Source organism: Lemur catta, chromosome 1, assembly GCF_020740605.2.
Source record: "Lemur catta isolate mLemCat1 chromosome 1, mLemCat1.pri, whole genome shotgun sequence".
NCBI classification, from domain to species: Eukaryota; Metazoa; Chordata; class Mammalia; order Primates; family Lemuridae; genus Lemur; species Lemur catta.
In genome coordinates, this window is record NC_059128.1 from 96,318,266 (window position 1) to 96,333,241 (window position 14,976).

The 14,976-nt window shown below is 49.5% G+C and overlaps 1 protein-coding gene across 5 annotated transcripts in view; it reads right to left on the reverse strand.

The window, feature by feature from the left end:
- Window positions 1-14,976, reverse strand: part of MEGF11 (multiple EGF like domains 11) — a 340,206-nt gene that overhangs the window by 306,212 nt on the left and 19,018 nt on the right. The window lies entirely within an intron of this gene.

Genomic DNA, 14,976 nt, shown 5'->3' on the forward strand with positions numbered 1-14,976 from the left:
CCAGACACGCGTGTGTCTCAGGCTTGTGTACTCAGACAGAAAGGCAGGAGGTGGGTATGCTGAAGGCTCTGGTGGCTGCCCAGATCACCACTTGGGGGAGGACTGGAGAGACACTCATTCCCAAGTCGCTTTCTAGAATTACCCTCAGCCCAAGAAAGCCACCTGGCTCACAGTCACACCCCAAGCCTGGGGGCAGCCGCCTCCAAGGCCTGGTTAGTTGGCCATAGGGAGAGTGCTTACGAAGGTCTGGCCCCCAGCCTCAAGGTGGGACAAGTCTAATTCTGCGGGGCCATCTGTGCTGCCATAGACTCTGTCCTTGGCCCACTGGGCTGCCTCCACTCCCACAGGTGCTGACACGGAGGGCCCTCAACACCTGCCTGCGTGAGGTCTCTGTCTCAGAGCCTGCTTCCCAGGGAACTTGACCTAAGCCTGGGAGGTGTCTGGAAGCAGACAGACAGACAGACAGTCATAAGCTATCCCCAGCCGGCAGGCAGGGATCAGCTGGTCCAACCCTCTCATCTCACAGAGAAGGAGCCGAGGCCCAGAGAGGGAAGTGACGCGGCTCACGCGGCTTAGAGAGAGGGCCCAGCCTGCGCAGGGACGGCCCCCAGCTCCTTCTCAACACAGACGAGGTTTGGCAGGAAGAAGGTGAGTGTGGAGATGGGGCCCCTTTGGATGTGGTTTTTAATCAATGTCTGCTTCACCAAAGGACAGCAATCCAGCTGAGGCCTGCGAGGGACAGCGAGCTCCCTGCTCCTCCCACGTACACAGAACCCATTAACTGAGGTAAGTAAAGGCCATCTGTAGCCCCCTAAAACACGGGCTTTCCTGCAGAGGTAGCCAACGTGCAAATATGTGCTCCTTCCAGCGTGTTCACACCTCCCAGGGCAGAGAGGCCTGGTCAGGGGAGGAATGCAGAAGCAAGGGAGGTTTCATGGCCACATGGGGGACAAGCCCTGATGTAGCAGGTGCCACAGAACGCGAGGTGACAGGAGACCCCTCGTCTAGTCTTGTCCCTCATGTCAGACCCAGGGAAATCCCGAGAGGGGAAGAGACTTGCAGGTGTCCCTGGCAGAGCTGCCCCCAGTACACAGGCCCTCCCGGCTCCACACTTCCCCAGGAACCATCCAGAAAGGCCAGGCCCCAGCATCCCTCCCCAGAAGGAGGCTCAGGCCTCAGATGAGTAATTGAGAAAGGTCAAGTCCCAGTCCCTACTGGCCCCAGCTTTCACTCTGTTATTCTGTGGGAAATTCGGTGCCCTTACGCCAAAACCATGCTGGGTGGTCTCTCGGCAGCTCTTGGCCCATCTCACCAGCATCCTTCTCAGAACAGGGAGTGAGCACTGCCATCATACGAGATTTATGGGGAGACTACATCAACAACGGAGATACCTTTATTGTCTTCGGCTAGGACGACACAGTTGACAATCGCCTACGTGTCCCCAAAATTTAAAAATGAGGGGAAAAAAGAATCACCCAGCATTTACGTTGATTTGATTAATCCCTAGAGAAAAATACATTAAAGAAAGGAACAAAATGAAAGCTGACTGATGAATTGCCATTTTAAGAAACTCGGTTCAATTAAGCTAAAAGCCTGCTCTCAGGGCCACAGCGATGGCCCCAAACCCTGCCAGCACACCCGTACACCGAGGCAGGGCTGGCCAGCAAGTCATTATGCTCTAAAAGCCAGAAAGAGGGACCCCTGCGATCTTCCCCCAAACCTGGCTTTCCCATTCAGGACCCACTCCTCGGATCCCTGCGTGACAGCCAATCCCCCTCCTGGCTGGGAGGAGTCTCATTTGCAGACGGGGGTGCCGGAGGGGGGCCGCAGATTCTACTGCCAAAATGTGGGATTTTCATTTTTGATTCTGTTTGCTCCCTTGTTCACTCGCTTTATAAAGGGCGGCCCCCGGTGGGAGGCCAGGGCCCATTCTGCCACTAAGTAGCCTCAGTTTTCTCATCTTTGAAATGAGGATGTGCTTCGACCGTGGAAACCCGGATGTTAGCCCCCACTCTGTTGATAACTCGCAGTGTAACTTCAAATCAGGCCCCCGGCTTCCCGGGTTTCAGCTTCCTTAGCAGCAAAATCAGTGTGAAGGAAGGGCCTGCTTACCCTAACACACGGAAGCTTAAAAGAGTTGGGAGAAAAAGGATAGCCTTCTCAACAACTGGTATCAGAACAATTGGATACACACAGGCAAAAAAGTGAACCTTGACCTAAACCTTATCTACATATATAGAGATAGAGATATGTCTTTATAGAGAGATTATAAAGATATATATTTTTTAAAAATTCAAAGTGGACAGTCCTAAATGTAAAACCTTTTAGAAGAACACATAGGAAAAAATCTCCTAGGGCAAAGAGTTCTTAGATATGACACCAAAAGTATAATCCATAAAAGAAAGAATCAATAAATCAGACCTCATGAAATTAAGTGCTCTGCAAAAGACACCGTTTCATTCTCCTACTCTGTAGAATGAAAAGACATGCTGCCAAGCGGGAGAAAGTCACATCTCCAACAAAGGACTTGTATCCAGACTGTGTAAAGAACTCTCTAAATTCAACAGTAGGAAATCAACAATTCAATTAAAAAATGGCTAAGGTACTTGAACTGACGCTTGACCAACAATGTACAGATGGCAAGTAAGCACATGAAAAAATGTGCAACATCATTAGCCACTAGGGAGATGCAAACTAAAACCTCAGTGAGTTACCACTCAGAATCTCATATCAGAATGGCTAAAATAAAGATGCTGACAAGGTTGTGGAGAAACTGGATCACTCATACATTGCTGATGGGAATTTGAAACGGTCCAACCAGTCTGGAAAACAGTTTGGCAGTTTCTGAAAAAAAAACTAAACATGTATCTACCATATGACCCAGCAATCGTACTCTTGGGCATTTATCCCAGAGATAAACTGATGATCACATAAAAACCTATAGAAGAATATTTATAGCATCTTTATTTATAATAGTGAAAACCGAGAATCAACCCAGATGTCCTTCAATGGGTGAATGGTTAAACGTGCTGTGGTATACCCGTACCATGTGCATTAGCTTGGATAATGTTCCCCAAAACTTCATGTTCACCCAGAACCTCAGAATGTGACATTATTTAGAAATAGGATCTTCGCAGATATAATCAAGTTAACCTTAAGATAACCTAATTATATTATTAAGAGGGTCTCTGCAGATATAGTTAGATTAATTAAGGTAACGTCATATTGGATAAGGTGGACTCTAAATCCAATGACTGGTGTGGTTATGAGAAGGCCACGTGAAGGCCACAAGACAAGAGGCAGAGACCGGAGTGATGCGCCTACTAGCCAAGGAATGCCAAGGGTTGCCAGCAGGCACCAGAGGCTGGGGAGGCAAGAGAGGACTTTTCCCTAGAGCCTCCCATTTCATACTTCTAGCCTCTAGAACTGTGAGGAAATAAAGTTCTGTTGTCTTAAGCCACCTTGTTTGTGATGCCTCATTATGGCGGCCCTGGGAAACTAACATACACCATGGAATACGACTCAGCAATGAACAGGAGCCAACTGACACACGTAACCATCTGGATGCATCTCTAGGGAATGACGCTGAATGAAAAAGCCAGTCTTGAAAGGTTACATACTGTGATCCCATCTATACGACATTCTCAGAAAGACAAAAGAAGTGATGGAGAGCAGATCGGGTGTTGCCAGGGGAAGAAGGTATGATCATCAAGGGGGTAACAAGGAATTTTATGGGTGACTGAACAGCTCTGCCTGTGGTAGTGTTACATGAATCAACGCCTATGATAAGATTCATAGAGATACACGCTCCCTCCAAAAAAAGCAAGTTGCAGGTAAAAATTGGCGAAATCCAAGTAAGATCTGCAGTTTAGTTAAAAATATGGTGTCGGTGTCAGTCAATTTCCTGGTTTTGATCATTATGCCATGGTTATGTACGGTGTTATCATCAGGAAAAGCTGGGTGAAGGGTACTCAAGAACATCCTACTATTTTTGCAACTTTTATGAGAGTCTAAAGGTATTTTTTTTTTTTTTTAAAATTTTTTTTTGAGTGTAGGGAGAATTCGATATATTTTATAAATGTAAAGAAAAAAGTGTTACTATTCAAAGTCAGCTCCCAGCGAGCTCTGGAGTCAGACAGACCCAGGTCAGCATTCCAGCCTCACTGCTTACCGACCCTGGAGCTTGGAGCAAACCACTTCCCTTCTCTGAGCCTCACACTCCTCACATGTAAATCCTCACATAGTAATGGCGACACACGGTGCGCATACTACATATGAGATAATACATGTAAAAGCACCTAAAGCAATGACTAGCGCATGGACGGTGCCAAGTAAATCTAGTTGCCATCTTTTCCCCAACCAGGGCAACACCTCTCATTTGTTTGCTGACCTGCTGTTGTACTTGATTCCATCCTTCAGGGTCAAACAAGGTTCTCCAGGGAACTCGGGTTCCCCAGAATACAAGCCTGCCAGGTCTCCTCATCTGGGCCCACATAAAGGCTGGGCTGGAGCTCAGACCTCCACGGAAGCAGGACCCTCTCTAGAGCCCCTGCCAGGCTCCTCAACATTCCTCTGGCTTTGGCCCTCGGAGTTAATGGGGTGCAGCTAATAACTCTCCCCTGCTCTGAGACCCCATTAACCATCCCTCCCTTCTTTCCCCTCCATCATTACCCTGGTCCCATTCCAAACAAGAGTCACGCAAACAAGAGTCACTCCTCTATGGCTGCAAAGTGGAACTTACAAAGTACTTTTTACACGTGTGTTATGCCTCCTTAAAGCCCCAGCAAGAGCTTGGTAGTCAGAAGCACAGCAGGTGTAAGCATCCCTATTTTCCAGATGGAAAGAGGAGCACACTGGGGAGGTGTGTGAGGAACAGGAAGGAGAAAGGGGAACTGACATAGATTAGCCACATGCTGTGCGCCAGGCACCTCATTTTCTTTCATTTCATTTCCTTCTTACAGCAAGATTGTGATGCAAGTATCATTAAATCTCCTTTCTGCAGACGAGAAAACCTCAGTTCAGAAAGACTATGTAACATACCCAAGGACACACAGCCAACAAGGGCAGGGTGTGGATCCTGAGACCCAGGCCTGCCTGACCCCAAGGCAGGGCTCCTTCCTTCACACCAGGCACAAATCCTGTCATGCTCTCATTCATTCATTCATGTTTTCCAAGAAGCAACTGCAAATCCTTCCTTCTCCACGGAGTCTTCCTGAATTGACTGCACCCACAGCACTCTGGCCTCAGAGATTAGATGTGAGGATCTTCGGATCTTCCTCCTCGCTCTACAGCCCCAAAGAGCTCAGCACTTTCATATTCTGTCACGTTTCCACCCCAAACGTGGAATTCCCTGGAGCATCCTTTACAACCTGAGGCAATAACACCATCATCCCTCCTCGACCTCACCCTCTATGTCCTCCCACAGCTCCCCCAACTCTAGGGAGCCAGATTCTTGTCCATATCCCACAGTGTCACGGCTGGAGGGACCCGCAGGGAACAGTCCAGAGGACACTGAGGTCCACAGGAGGGGAAGGCACTCGCCGCCTCCAGTGAGGTAACAGCAGGGCAGGTCTTCCAGCTCAGCTCGCATCCAACCCTCTGCACAGGTCCTGGCACTGAGGGGAGCTCTGCTGGGCCTCCTCCCAGCAACTCTCCTTGGGCCCTGCCTCCCTCCCATGTTCCTAAATCCTGCCCACCCTTCCAGCCCCCCAGCTCAGAGCTGCTTCTCCTTTGAAAGCTTTCCAGATTATTCTAGCCCCCAAGGGTCTCTCCTTCCACTGACAGCACCTTCTACCCTCCATTGCCCTTGGTCCCTCCAGACCTCATGTGATTTCAAACCATCAGGAGCCTTAGCTCACCCTTCCCAGCCAGACCACTCTCCTAAGAACCCGGACGACACCACCCTCCACACAGCCTAGGCACGGCTGAGTACCTAGAAAGCAAAAAAATAAAATAAATAAAATAAAATAAAAGGAAAAAAGGAAAAATAGACCCCCCTCTTTATTTGTGTGAGTGTGTCCCCAAAATCTGTCCATAGTCTCAGTCTGATTTGGGGGGATCCCCCTTATCTTTTCCCAAACTTATGGGATTTGACATTTTCCCCCAAAGAACAATCTAGCAAGATCCCTCTTCCTATTATAATTTTGTGTAACAGCCTCCTGAGAATTCAACTTCGGGGTAAAATTTCACTTTTAAGTTGAGACTCGATCCCCTTGTGACTAATTGAGATGCCAGGATCAAACCAAGTCTTCAATCCCATTAGATAAAGCCACATAAAAGCTGCCCCTGCTAACAGCACTTTCCTGATTTCCTCAAGCTGGCCTGCAATAAGTATTCCTAATTGTGCTTGTTAAAAAGTGGATTTATGTATCCCAATTAGGCAGCTCGCACTTACGCGGCAGCCGTTTTCAATACCACCAAACTTTCCTTCTTCCCAAGATGAAATTATTTTTGGTGGGTGACAGGATAATTACTAAAACATAAAAGGACCCACCCGGTACCACAGCAGCAGCTTCAGCAATTCTGTTAGGAGGCCTTGAGGACAAGCAGGGTTTGGACGGCAAATTTAAACCCACGCTGAGCTTCTTCCTCGCCATGCACACGCCTCCCCGGCTCTTTCTCCTTGGACCAGTACCAACCTCTAGGTGCCCTGCTGCATCCGTCCCCTGCCCCTTATTTCCTGGCTGCTCCCCAACTAGACCTTGTGCTTTCTCCTTCCAGAGAAAATTCTTCCATTCAAAAGGCCTTTCCTCACTCCTGCTCTCTCCCATCTCCCTTGAAGACACAGCTCAAATGGCTCCTCCTCCAGGAAGCCTTCCTTCCTTGACCCCTGCCCAGATGTACTCACCATCAGCCACCCACAGCTTCCTGCACCTGCTGCTGTTCATGCACTTACTCTGTGTCTGACTCCTCTATGTTTGTCTCCTGCACTGGGCCATGAGCTCCCTGAGGGCAAGGACTGGATCTCATTCATCTTGGAATGTGCTAGGCTGACTCACTCATTCATTCATTCAACTTGTTGGAACCCAATTTTAAAATGGGCAAAGGATCTGAATAGACACTTCTGCAAAGAAGATGTACAAATGACCGATAAGCACATGAAAAGATGCTCAACGTCATTAATCATCAGGGACATGCAAATCAAAACCACTGTTGAGATACAACTTCAAACCCATCAGGATGGCTACAATCAAAAAGTCAGGTAAGGCCGGGCGCGGTGGCTCAGGCCTGTAATCCTAGCACTCTGGGAGGCCGAGGCGGGTGGATTGCTTGAGCTCAGGAGTTCGAGACCAGCCTGAGCAAGAGCGAGACCCCATCTCCACTAAAAATAGAAAGAAATTATCTGGCCAACTAAAATATATATATAGAAAAAATTAGCCGGGCATGGTGGCGCATGCCTGTAGTCCCAGCTACTCGGGAGGCTGAGGCAGTAGGATCGCTTAAGCCCAGGAGTTTGAGGTTGCTGTGAGCTAGGCTGATGCCACGGCACTCACTCTAGCCCGGGCAACAAAGCGAGACTCTGTCTCAAAAAAAAAAAAAAAAAAAAAAAAAGTCAGGTAATAACAAATGTTGATGAGGATGTGGAGAAACCGAAACCCATATAGTGCTGGTAGGAATGTAAAATGATACAGCCACTTTGGAAAACAGTCCTGCAGGTCCCCAAATGTTAAACATAGGGCTACCATACGACCCAACAATTCCCCTCCTAGGTATAGACCCAACATCTATGAAAACATATGTCCATGCAAAAACTTGTACATGAACTTCAGAGCAGCATTATTCATGATAGCCAGAAAGTAGAAACAATCCAAATATCCATCAACTGATGAAGGGATAAATAAAATGTGGTATATTCACACAATGGAATGTTATTTGGCAATAAAAAGGAATGCAGTATTAACTAGTTCAGGCTATAAGGATGAACCTTGAAAACATGCTAACTAAAAGAAATCAGTCACAGAGGACCACATATGAGTCCATTTATATGAAATGTCCAGAACAGGCAACTTCATAGAGACGAAAGTGGATAAGTGCTTGCCAGGGGCTGGGGGAGGAGAAACAGAGAGAGACGGCTAATGGGTACTTTCTGGGGTGACTGTGGTGAGCACACCACAAAATTGATTGTGGTGATGGTTGCACAGCTCTGTGAGTATACTGAAAACCATTCAATTGTACAATTTAAAATGGTAAATTGTATGATATGTGGATTATTTCAATAAAGTTGTTACAAATTTTTTTTCTTTTAAAAATCACTTGTTGGACACTCCGTGTAAGGGGTCTGGGTACAAGAAGGACTGAGTCCCGGCAGCCTGAGTCCCTGGACACTTCTCTGCTAGGGGAGTTGATTTTTGGGCATCCTTCTTCCTCTACTATTAATACAACCTCCTTCAAGATGTCAGCTTCCTGCTTGGCCCAGGAAGGGCAGTCCAAGTGACTGGTCTCTTTTTTTAAATCAGTTACGATGGGAGAAATTTAATCAACAACAGGACACCTTACTACTTCCAGACACAGTGTAGTGGTTAACAGCAGTCTCTAGAACCAGACCTCTTAACATCAATCCCAGCTCTGCCTGTTACCAGCTATGTGATCTTAGACAAGTGACTTCACCTCTCTGAGCCTTGGTTTTCTCATATGTAAAATGAGAGGATAATATTAATAACATTACCTGCCTCCTAGATGTGTGGATAAAATGAATTAGTACATAGAAAGTGCCTGTCATAGTATAAGTGCTATCCAAGGATTAGATATAATATTTCCCAAGATGGGAGAGTGAATCTCATTGTTTTAATGATGGGCAAGTCTTACAAGATTCATATTGATCTCAATCAACACCCCCAAGCACTCATTTCTCCTGAGTTGCAGGGTTCTTCCCGCAGTGCGAGCATGCCAGCCCCTCTCCTCCCAGGGAGAAGGGTCTTTGCTCATTTGAGTGCTGGAGAATACGGGTACAGGCGAGAATGTGGCAGGGTGGCCTGGCCATCCTCGCGACCCTGAGGCGAGGAGGCGGTGTGCAGCAGGGAGAGACGCAGGCTGGGCAGAGCCCGGCCCCGCCATCTGCTCTCCCAGCCAAGGTGAGTGCCCTCACACGGATTCGTACTTGCTCACAGCCCAGCACCTCTACCAAGTGCCCGTTAGGGAGCAGTGCCAAGGCCCACCCTGCAGGAGCCATTCCCCATCGTGGGGAAGAGGCGAGCAGCCCTGCCCAAAAGAGAGGCCTCTGCAGCATGCCGGCCCACCGTCTGCTCCATTGTGCCCATGAGTGGCAATGAAACCCAGCTCTCTGCCCAGGAAGGTGAGCGCTGAGGACGCTATTCGGTAGGTGATATGGCTTTCACGAGCCCCAGAGAGGAGGTGGGACACCAGTGCTCAGTTGGGGATGCCACCTGGTACCCACCAGGCTCCCTGACTAGGTCTGGATAATTAAAGTGCTTCCTAACGATGCCCTTTGGAGACAGGGACCCAGAGGGCTTGACCCATTGGGTCACATCTGGGACACACACTCACAGGCATACGTTTACAAGCACACACTCACATGTGGTCACACACACTGGAGTACACACACACACACACACATAAACAGCTCACATACATGTGCAGTCGAAGACACATGCATGCACGTGCACACACGCTCATATGCACACATTCACTCACATCCACTATCACATCCACACCCATCTTCACACTCACATGAACACACATACATACGGTAGTACCTCCTTATCCGTGGTTTCACGTTCCATGGTTTCAGTTACCTGCGGTCAATCACAGCCCAACAATATTAAATGGGAAATTCCAGAAATAAGCAACTCATAAGTTTTAACTTGCACGATATTCTGAGTATCGTGATGGACTCTCTCACCATCCTGCTCCCTCCTGCCCAGGACATGAATCCTCCCTATGTGCAGCGTCTCTGTGCTGTACACACTCCCCACCTGTTAGTTGCTTAGTAGCCGTCTCAGCCATCAGATCGGCTGTCGCGGTATCACAGTGCTCAGGTTCAAGGAGCCCTCATCTTACTGCATAATGGCCCCAAAGCACAAGAGTAGTGATGCTGCCATATTGTTCTATTTTATTATTAGTTCTATTTTATTATATAACTGTTCTATTTTATTATTAGCTATTATTATCAATCTCTCACTGTGCCTAATTAATAAATTAAACTTTATCATAGGTGTGTATGGATAGGAAAAAACATAGTATATGCAGGGTTTGGTAACTGCAGAACTACCCACAGTTCCAGGCATCGACCGGGGGTCTTGCAACATATCCCCCATGGATAAGGGGAGACTACTGAATACTCACAGCTTCACATGGGCACACAATCACACATGCTTACACAGCCCTGTCACACAGGCACACTCACACACACACCCGGAGGCAGCCCCCCGGGGCTCCGGGCTCCGCTGAGAGGATAGGTTGCAGGGGGTCAAGTCAGAAGATAGTTTCCCCATTTACCAGGCTCTCTTCCTTCTGCAGAAATCACAACCCGGGCAGGACTCCCAGGGAGGTGGCGTGAGGAGTGGAAAACACACAGGTCCATTGAGATGTCCACAGCCCGTGGGGAGGATGGGGAGTCGTGTCGACAGTGGCTGGAGTATCTTTTATTGGGTCAATGGAAACTGTGCTAGAGTTTGCGGCTCGTGGAGAACGTCTTCCTGCTTTACCTCATCGAGTCCCTGCTGTCCTGCTTACTCGCAGAGTCATCTTGAGCCTCAGTTTCCTCATAGAGTTGCTGTGAGGATTAAACGCGATCATGCATGGAAAGTGCTGAGCCCGGTGCCTGCCACAGAGTAAGGCTCAGTAAATGACAGCTTTTGTCCCCAGCACTGGTATTAACATTGGATATTAATAGTGATAAATCCCATAGCAACCCTATGAGGTATTATTTTCCCCATTTCATACGAATGAAAACAAAAGTCCAGCACTTCGAATGATTTGTACCCAAGATCACATGGCCAAGTGGCAGAACTGGACACGGGCCTTCTAATTCTAGGGATTCGCTCACTCCTCCCTGCCCACCACGCACCCGCACGCCAGCTTCCCCCTGTCCTGGCCCCATGGTTGCAGCTTCTCCCTGCTTGTCAGCCTCCCCTGCAGAGAGGGCGGGAGGGGGAGACAGCGTCTTCCTTCCCCAGATCCATCCATGGCTGTGGCCAGGGCTCTGCTGTGTGGAATGTGCCCTGAAATGGCTGTTACCTTATACTTCTTTGTCCCCATCCTGCCTGAGGACCCCAGGGAAGGGCCAAACCCGGCGATGGATCCCTTTATGCTTCAGATCCCCTCTTCTAAGGCCACCTGGGCCCAGCCACCCAGCCTTTGGGGACCCCAGCCTTCCTGTCAGACTCCCCCATGCTCCCAGCCCCCACAACACCTGCCAGGGCAGTTGAGGTAGAGCCGCAAGACCCCAGGCTCGCGAGCTGGCCCAGGTTCCTGTTCCTGCTGTAGCCCTAAATCACCGTGTGACCTTGCACTGGTCACTTCCTCTCTCTGGGCCTCCGTCTGCTCTCTGCCAAACGAGGGGGTGGGAAATGTCCTTTAAGCTGCAACCTTCTGGGAGGCTGGGAGGCCGCACAGAATCTCAAAATCCAAGGCAGGCTGGTGGGCAAGATGATTTGGGGCGAGGAAGCTTCGTAAATCATATCACAGCAGGAAGGCTCTTCAGAAAACACCGCACACAGTGGGCGTTCAAGTAGGAGAGTCAATAAAGAGACGGTGCCCTGCCGGGGCCCTGCCGGGGCCCTGCCAGGGCGTACTGGAAGCCTTGTCCCCACTGCCACCTCAAGCTCTCCACGGACAGCCCAACCGTTTCTCCTCCTACGCTAGGTGTCCTTTCAGAGCTACTTGTGGAAGCCCGTGGAGTCCAGAGAAAGCAGTGGCCGGGAGCGGGTGTCCACCCCCTCGCACACACACGCAGACACACACAGGAGGGGAGCCAGGCCAAGAGGCCTGCAGGGAGGAGCCCCTGCCCCACAGAGGGGACTGTTCCCCACTACCGCACCGGCTTCCCCACGCAGACTGAACCATCTCCTCCCACAAGCCAGAGGAGGGGTCAGAACTGGTCTACTTATACTGTTGCCTGTGCTGGAGGTTTTTCCATTTGTTCCCCCAGGGCTTCTCTTCGCTCTTCCCCCTGCGCTGGGCCCAGGAGGCTGACAAGCATGGGCTGCATGAGAGGCCTTCTTGGTCTCTGGCTTTCAGCTGGGTTTGGCCAATGGGGCATATCCTACAGGACACTGCGGAGCAGGAGAGTGAGCCGGGCCACTGTGATTTGCCGCATCCCGTACAGAAGGCCACGCTCCTGTCGGGCAGCCCTCTCTGCACAGCAGCCTCTCCAAGTCCCTGCAGACCGGGAGGTGGTAACTGCTCCCCACATTACTAGCATCGGGGTGCTGCACCATCCTTTACTGATTTTTCTAAATTTTACTCACACCTTTGTCAATAGTCCCTTTATTAAGCTCTCATCAAATTACCCAGCTTGTGTGTGCCACTTGTCTCCTGCTAGGATGACAATATATCACTCAAGAAAAATGTTCTTGGTCAAATAATGATGATAAAACTCATTATGACCAGAAACAACAAAGTCAAGCGGAAATGACTTAGAGCTTATCTTGCCTTATGGCTTATCAGCACAACTAAGCTCTCTGTGGTAGGGTCCCCAACCTGAATGCCCACCAGGGCCACTTCAGGAACGTCCATGAGCCCAAGATCCCAGTGGCCACGGTGACCTGGACATGCACATCCCCCAGCTGCATGGGGAGGCTACCACTCAGCTCCCTCGACTGTTGCCAGGCAGAAATGTGGGGCTAGAGTTGCAGATCTTCTAATTATTCAAAGGAACCTGGAAATATATATATTTTTATGTGAAATCTACTCTTGGCTCACATGTTTTAAAAGTAAAATTCGAGCCAAACATATCCGTAGCCAACAGAGAGCTGTTTGTTCCCCCACAAATTACAATCTGGTACTGTAATTCCAACATCTACGTGGACAATTCAGGATGACAGCTTTGGTGGCCCTTCCAGGGCTGCACACTCCAAATCTCTGAGTCTCTGCCCTGGGGAAGGAAGGGGGATGGCAAGGGTCCCCCAGGGAAGAAGGGCCCTCGGCAAAGCCCAGAGGACAGGGAGAGATGAGCAGCAGTCAGCAGCCAGGGCCACAGAGCCAGCCAGGATGGGAAACTGGAATTGAGGTGATTAAAACTGGGGGGAGCCCACTGGACAATGAGCTGGCCTCAGAAAGGTCTGGGTAATTTGGGGTCTGTTTGTTTGGTACCAACTTCTGCTTGTTTTGAGGCTGCACCAAGTTCTACCTGAAACCTGCCCTAACGGGGAAGGCGATGGCAGCATCTCTAGCTCCCACGAGAGAGGGAAATTAGAGTCATTCACAAAGGCCCAGAGTCTGTCCTCCTTAGGACCATCAAATTGCTGCTGCTTAGGTAGCTGCGTCCTGGAAAGGGCATCTTATCCCTCCAGCTTCCTCCAGGCCCAGGCAAGCTTGCAGACTAGCTGGGCAGAGGGGACTCTCTCTAATCACAGAAAGCCTGCAGCTAGACATTCCCCTGCCTTCTGCGCTTCTTTTTCCCTGAAGCTCCTGAATGGTCTGTTCCCTTGCCTGGCAACTGCCCATGCTCCACCAGGAACTATGGGGCCATTCGGCAGACCTCTGTCTTCCCTCCCCATCAGACTGTAAGCCCCCCGGCAGCAGGGCTGGTTTTAAACTTTATATCCCCTCAGGGTTCAGCCCAGCTTCTTACAAATGGAGGTCCATAAATACAGACATTATTGGGCATTTTTGGTGATGTGACTAGAGACAGTAATAAGAAATTACATGCATACTAATAATGATGACAGATGCCTTACATTTGTGCAGCACTTTGAACTTTAGGAATAAGAATAATAAACTTAATAATGGTGATGATAGATGTCTTACATTTGTATAGCACTTTGAAGTTTGCGAGGCACTTTCACAGACTTAATTTCACATCATCTTCGAAACCATCCTCATAAAGAGGGTGGGGAGATGAAACAAGTAGGCAAAATGCAAATAATTGCTAAGCAGGGGATGCAGGCATGGGGGTGCACTATACTCTTCTCTCTACTTGGGGTCTGTTTGAAATTTTCCATCGTAAAGAGTTAAAAAAAAAGAAAAGAAAACACTCTAGTAGGTAAGTAAAGAGGCGTTATCATCACCACTATTTTTTTTTTAAAGCTGAAGAAACTGAAACCCAGAGAGAGGTTTGGGTTGCCCAAGTCACTGAGTTTGTGGGGACCTACAGTCCCAAGGCCAGAGAAGTGGAGCTCCCACTCCTGACCAAGGGCTCTCCTTTCTACGTCAATGTTGCCCAGAGTGGGTCCCACAAACACCATTTCCTTGCGCTGTTAATGGGTTCTGCAGAAAATAAGATCCCATGGTTAAGTAAGTTTAGGGAGCCCTGGGTTAAACAGAACAATCAGGTCCATTCCCTGCGGGACTTCTCAGAGCCTTTACAGAACATTCTGCAGAACTAGTGTTCCCCAGAACACAGGCTGGGAGACACCCAGCCACATCATTCCTGCTGGTACAGAGGAGCCCTATGATGCACACCGGCCCACCAGCCCCCAGGGCAGGGCTTTCCGGAGATCAGAGCCCCGGGCCAAGTGAAGCTGCGTGCAGGGATGTGCTACAGATGAGCCCTGCTGGGTGGTGCCACACGCAATCTGCCCATGGAGAGGGGGACTCTTATGAGGTGTGATATGGCCCCTAGATAATGACCGGGTCACAACAGGAGTTGCCAACAACGCCAAGAGGCACACAAGGTCCTCCCTGGGCCCAGCCCTCCAGGCTCCCAAATTACATCAGGGCCCCTCAGAGCTCATTTTGGAGCAGGGAGAGGAGTTGCTTTTCCTGCGCGGGCTGCCGGGCTGCCCCTGAGCGCTCTGTAGGAACAGATGCTCCAGCCCTCTCCTGAGCCATGAACTGAGCTGCTGATTCAAACGC